The sequence below is a fragment of the Bubalus kerabau genome, chromosome 5 (assembly GCF_029407905.1).
Source record: "Bubalus kerabau isolate K-KA32 ecotype Philippines breed swamp buffalo chromosome 5, PCC_UOA_SB_1v2, whole genome shotgun sequence".
Taxonomy (NCBI): domain Eukaryota; kingdom Metazoa; phylum Chordata; class Mammalia; order Artiodactyla; family Bovidae; genus Bubalus; species Bubalus kerabau.
The window spans coordinates 88,785,481-88,792,350 of NC_073628.1; positions in this window are offsets into that span (position 1 = coordinate 88,785,481).

The following is a 6,870-nucleotide window of genomic DNA, read 5'->3' on the forward strand; positions in this document are numbered from 1 at the left end:
GAGAAATCCAGTGATGGTTGTATTGAGGATCACTCATAGGTGATGAGTCACACCACCATCAATTATTCCCTGATCCCAAGTTCCTTTCTGCTAATCTCCATATTCAAACCAAGTCCTCTAGATTTACCACTTTTATATTTCTCAAATGTATTCTTTTTCTCTCTATCGTCACTGCCACGAACACAGTTCATCTCTTGTTAGAATTACAATTTGCCTCCTACTGTGTTTTTCTAAGTATGTCTTTGAATTTCTCTGGTACATTCTCTGTGTTCTACAAATTTGACCTGAAATACTTATGACCATGATGTTTCTTTTTATAGTTGTTGGTTGGTTCCTCATGGCCATTGGCTAAATCCAAACTTCTGGCCATGACATTTAAGACCTCCTGCTGCAATCTTTCTTTGCCCAGTTTTCTCAGGCTTAGTCAACTACTGGTGATTTCATGAGCACTGTGGGTATCTTTTGTAACTAAATGCCTGAAAAGTACTCTTTTTTCATCTTTGCTTGAATAACTTTTACCTACCCCTTAACACTTGGCCTAGGACACACTTTATCTGCAAGTCTTATCTCATTGTGTTCCCACCACCACAGATTAAATATTTTTCATGCTCTTAGAATATCTTATATATTATATATTTTTATCATGCCACTTGGCACTCTGTATTGTACAATCTTTTGATTGGGTATTTTCCTGCTGTACAGAAGGGAAGGGGCATTTTTTTACTTAGCTTTATGTTTTTAATGCCTAGCAAATGTAGGTTCTATAAATCCATGTGGTATGAATAAATGAATTGGTCACCACCATCCTTATCATAGGAAAGTATTTTTAAAAAGCTGTCAGCATTCCTCTTTCTCTAGAGAAAAATTTTAAAATTTCATTATTATTAATACTTTACAAATACCCAATAATGAATGGAAATAATTCAGCCAATTTTTATGTCTTTCAAGGGAAAGAGAATTAATGTACTACAAGTAGAATCTTTTTAGATTTTTTTTCATGATGCAGCCCATTCACATGTCTCAGTTGCTATCATTTCTTAAGCAGCTTTTTTTAAAATTGTTTTCCATTTTCATATTACCTCCCCAGTTCTATTACTAAAGCAGTAATTTCCCCCTCTATTAAGGGAAGCCTTACTGTTTGTGCAGGACTAGTGCTCTTCACAGAGAAGGAAATGGCAACCCACTCCAGTGTTCTTGCCTGGAGAATCCCAGGGACAGAGGGGCCTGGTGGGCTGCCGTCTATGGGGTCGCACAGAGTTGACCTCCTGACTGAAGTGACTTAGCAGCAGCAGTGGTGTTCTTCAAGCACATACTTTGCTATCACACTGGATAACATTTTATGAATATTTCCACAGGTCAGCCTGCACCATCACTCTTCCTTATGACTGGTCTGTTTTTTAATTTTTGTTGTGAGGGCAGTTAATAATATAATCATTCTGGAGTTCAGCTCTGCATATTGCATTATCTCCTTTAAAGGGGTCAATTTAATCCATCAGAGTCGGAGAGTGACCAAAGAAGAGTGCTAAATTAAATTAAGTCAAGTCCATTGAGTGAGAGTGAGTCACACAGCATCCTTACAAACTGACCGATCATTTCCACAGTTGTCATTTCTTTTGAAGAATATAAAAATTAGACCCTGGAAAAGTGGCACTGTTTAGATAAAGGGCAAAAGTAGCTTAGAATTCCCATGGGACTAACTGCTTAACTGTATTCCTTGGAAGACGTAGAAAACAGACCACTGCAAAATTTTTGCTATACTCCTTTCATTTTTTTTTCTTTTTCCCAATGATCTCCCTATACTTTAGCTAAGTCAGGCTGCTCATTCTTTCTCAGTCACATCCTGAGAATTTTCACTTTTATACTTCCTTGGAAATCATCCATCAGTGTTCTATTTCTCTGAGTCCTTCCTATTCTAAAATAGAGCTTCCTACATGGAAGTTCACAGTTTTCCCATGCACTGATCTCTTTCTTTTTCTATGAGCCCAAAGTAGTTTCTTTAACCATCTCTTCATTATCCACTTTATGTGGAGATTATTTCTTTTTTGCTTATTTTGCACCTGAAAATTCCTAGCACAGTGCCTTGTGTCTAGTAGGTGTTCAATAAGAGAATGTGGCAAGGATGCTACAAATGTGCATGGTTCCAGAGCTGTGGCAGCATCAAGGGAGGCACTCCTTGGTTGCGGGAGACAGACAGCAGGGACCAAGGGTGTGGATACAAGCATGCTGCTGCTGCTGCTAAGTCGCTTCAGTCATGTCCGACTCTGTGCTACCCCATAGACGGCCTCCTACCAGGCTCCTCTGTCCCTGAGATTCTCCAGGCAAGAACACTGGAGTGGGTTGCCATTTCCTTCTCCAATGCATGAAAGTGAAAAGTGAAAGTGAAGTCGCTCAGTCATGTCTGACTCTTAGCGACCTCATGGACTGCAGCCTACCAGGCTCCTCTGTCCATGGGATTTTCCAGGCAAGAGTACTGGAGTGGGGTGCCATTGCCTTCTCTGGATACAAGCATGGGTGATGGGGTGATGTCAAAACTGAGGCTGTGTTTCCACAACTAACACATGGAAGAAAAGGTGCTGAGTCAAAGGTGCATTAGAAATCTCAGAACTTTGACATATTCCTGCCCTTTGGGAGGGAGGGAAAGATGTGAAAAAGAAAGCCAAAGCCAGAACCCTATGTCCTTCTCTGTTCTGCCCTGTTAACTCTTGAGCAGAGTTATTCTGGGAAGGAAGAGAAGGTGACCCTGAGTCTCAAGGAGGATGAAGACGCTCAGAAGGAAGGGGACTTTTACATTTCTGACACCGAACACAGTGACAAAAATGACCTAAGCTTTTTTATAAGGAGTTATTTTGGCACCTCCCCAGGGGGCCACTGGTATTTGGAGAAGGGGTTCAGGTAAAAATAATGTCAGCCATATGCACTCAGCTCTCTCAAGGGGCTTGGGGTCTATGTAACATTTGCTATTGCTGATGGAAGTTTGATTTGCAAAGCTCTGGTTCCAACCCTGGGCTCTGGGGTCCAGGGCTGTTTTTCATATCTCAATAGTCCTGAAGGAACTTATATGTTTACCCTTGTCAGACTGTGCCGGCTAACTAAAATGTCAGGTGTTTTTTTCCTTTAAATTGAAATCAGATCCACATAAGATAGGAACACTTATGCTAATTTGAACTTGACTGGTAAAATGTGAGCTAATTTTAAAAATACAGTTTCTTCATAAATAAGCTCTTTCAAACATAGGTTTTCCACACTATTGGTACTTAGACGTCTGAATATTTTCGCCCTTTTGCTCTGTGAGGAGATGGAGGAATACTTTAGTTCCCCAACTCTCTGAGGTATTTTGTATTCCTGTGTGTTGTTGCTGTTGAGGCAGGTCCAATTTCCCTGTTATTCCCCCACCTTCTGCATGTTTAAATAGCTAATTAGCATCAAATTAGGAGTTATTCTTGGTGGCTCAGATGAAAGAATCTGCTTGCAATGCAGGAGACCCAGGTTCGATTCCTGGGTTGGGAAGATCTCCTGAAGGGAATGGCAACCCACTCCAGTATTCTTGCCTGGAGAATCCTGTGGACAGAGGTGCCTGGTGGGCTACAGTCCATAGGGTTGCAGAGTCGGACACGACTGAGTGACTTTCACATAAGCATCAAATTACTTTTTGAGGTGCAAATTTACCAGCAATGTTAGACTTTTTATTTTTTAAATGATTTTATTTATTTTTGGCTGTGTAGGGCCTTCATTGCTGTGTGGGCTTTTCTCTAGCTAAGGTGAGCAGGGGCTACTCTCTAGTTGTGGTGCCCAGGCTTCTGGTTTCGGTGGCTTTGCTTGTTGCTGGGCACGGGCTCTGGGGTGCGGCAGGCTTCAGTGGTTGCAGCACGTGGGCTTCAGTGGTTGCGGCTCTAGAGCACAGGCTCAGTAGTTTCGGCTCTTGGGCTTAGCTGCTCCGAGGCATGTGGGATCATCCCTGACCAGAAATGAAACTCACATTTCCTGCATTGTAAGCGGATGCTTTACCACTGAGCCACCAGGGAAGTCCTCAGGCATATTTTAGATTCTAGTTTTCCACACATGTGTCTGGTGGGAGAGGCCAGGATCAAGAGGCCTGGGAGCTGAGAGTCCTCAGCCACAGTTCTAGGTCTGACATCAAAATCTCTGGGGTCTTTGGTGAGCACCGTGACTTTCTGGGACTGTATCCTTCCCTTAATCATGTCCTACTCTTTGCGGCCACATGGACTATAACCCACCAGGCTCCTCTGTCCACAGGATTTCCCAGGCAAGAATACTGGAGACTGTTGCTACTTCCTTCTCCATATTAGGCTTTTTATAATCTACTAAGGCCGCTCATCTAAAGAGATTGTTTCCTATTTTGTTCTGAAATTTTAAAACACTTCAGAAAACAATACAATATACAAAATGTAAAAACTTTTGTAATATATTTTTATAACTGCATATATAAGACTATATTGCTGTGTTTGTTGTTTCTTTTTAGTGTTTCGATTCAAATGATGAGGTGGCAAAGAACAATTCTAGGGAGGAATTGTTGTACATAATCCCACAACACTAAGGTAAAATATTTTCATTTTTGTGTCTTATCCTTTAGTCCTTGTTCATATGATCTGTAAGTATTTTTCTTGGTACTGTTGAAAGCATTGTACGTATGCCATTTTGCTTCTCATAATTTTTAATTAAAAACCACATATTGTCAGAATAATAGTCTACCTAAAACAAAAAGAGTAGGAAGTCAAGAAGATGGCAACAAAACACGGAATGCTGAGAACTGGTGAGGGTACTGGTAGAAGAAAAAACAAGAAAGATAGAGAAAGTTGATACTTATGAATTTTTAGTTTTAAAATAATATTTGGTGTATACATGATAATATAAAAATATATATGTAAGCCATAAAGCATAAAAATACAATGGTAATACCACCGAAGTTAGATCTTGATTACATATTCATATTTTGTATCTATATTCTCCATTCTGATTCCATCCTACTGCCTACCTCACAAAGACAATTGCTCTCCTGAATTTTGTGTTAAATATTTCTTGTTTCTCTCCCTCTATCAGAAGTGGAGGTACTGAGTCACATAGCTTCAGGCATATAACTTAAAATTGTAAAGCTAAACCCATGTAGAATCCAAGGCAGAATATAACTTCAAAATCTAAATAAAAAATCAAAGTCTATATAAAATACTATAAACAAAAATAAAATACTAACAAAAAGGCATTAGAATAAATAAATGTAAACTATAAAATAAAACCAAAACTAAGCATATTTGTTTGAACAGCAGAAGGGAGTGAACTTAACTGTTGAAAGAAAAAAGCTCTTAGAATGGATTTAAAAACACACATTTAGCAATATGTTGTCTAAAAGAGACACAGCTAATTCCCTTCTCTAGGGAATCTTCCTGACCCAGGGATCAAACCTGGATCTCCTGCATTGCAGGCAGGTTTTTTACCATCTGAGCCACCAGTAAAACCCAAGTTAAATAAGCAGGGTGACAATATATAGCTTTGTCATACTCCTTTCCCAATTTTGAACTAGTCAATTGTTCCATGTAAGGTTCTAACTGTTGCTTCTTGACCTGCATACAGATTTCTCAGGAGACAGGTAAAGTGATCTGGTACTCCCATCTCTTTAAGAATTTTCCACAGTTTGTTGTGATCCACACAGTTGAAGGCTTTAGGCTTTAGTGTACTCACTGAAGCAGAAGTAGTTGTTTTTCTGGAATTCCCTCACTTTCTCTATGATCCCAAGAATGTTGGCAAATTGATCTTTGGTTTCTCTGCGCTTCCTAAATTCAGCTTGTACCTCTGGAAGATCTTGATTCATGTACTGCTGAAGCCTAGTTTGAAGGATTTTGAGCATAATCTTACTATTGTCAACTACAAATTGGCACTTACCAAGAGCATTGCCAATGACTGAACAACAAAGGCATTTGCCATCTGCCTTTATGGCTTCCCTGGTGGCTCAGAGGTTAAAGCGTCTGCCTCCAATGCAGGAGACCTGGGTTCCATCCCTGGATTGGGAAGATCCCCTGGAGAAGGAAATGGCAACCCACTCCAATGTTCTTGCCTGGAGAATCCCATGGATGGAGAAGCCTGGTAGGCTACAGTCCATGGGGTTGCAAAGAGTCGGACATGACTGTGCTCTAGGGAATCTGGTGGGACAGGTCTTTAGATAGTTGGATGCTTCAGGAACAGATTTTATGATCTCCTCATATCTAAAGAAGCACTAAATCCCTTCATTGTAACATCAGATCCTCATGATTAACAAAAAAGCCTTTTGTAAAATGAGTGCTTCATGGTATTGAACTCCCCCTTCACCAAAACATTATATATTGACTTTCCTCCACTGCAGCTTTGGAGCAGTCTCTCAGAGCTATCTGAGATGCTGCCTCCCGGGCTGCAGTCCTCATTTTGCCCCAAATAAAACTTAACTCACAACTCTCAAATTGTACATCTTTTTTTAGTCGATGCTAGCATATGAAATGAGTGCAATTGTGCGGTAGTTTTTAACATTCTTTGGCATTGCCTTTCTTTGGAATTGGAATTAAAACTGACCATCTCCAGTCCTGTGGCCATTACTGAGTTTTCCAAATTTACTGACAAATTGAGTGCAGTACTTTATCAGCATCATCTTTTAGGATTTTAAATAGCTCTGTGCTGTGCTTAGTCACTCAGTTGTGTCTGATGCTTTGCGACCCTGTGGATTGTAGCCGGCCAGGCTCCTGTGTCCGTGGGGTTCTCCAGGCAAGCATACTGAAGTGGGTTGCCATGCCCTCCTCCAGGGGATCTTCCCAAACCAGGGATTAAACCCAGGTTTCCTGCATTGCAGATGGATTCTTTACCATCTGAGCCACCAGGGAAGCCCTTTTC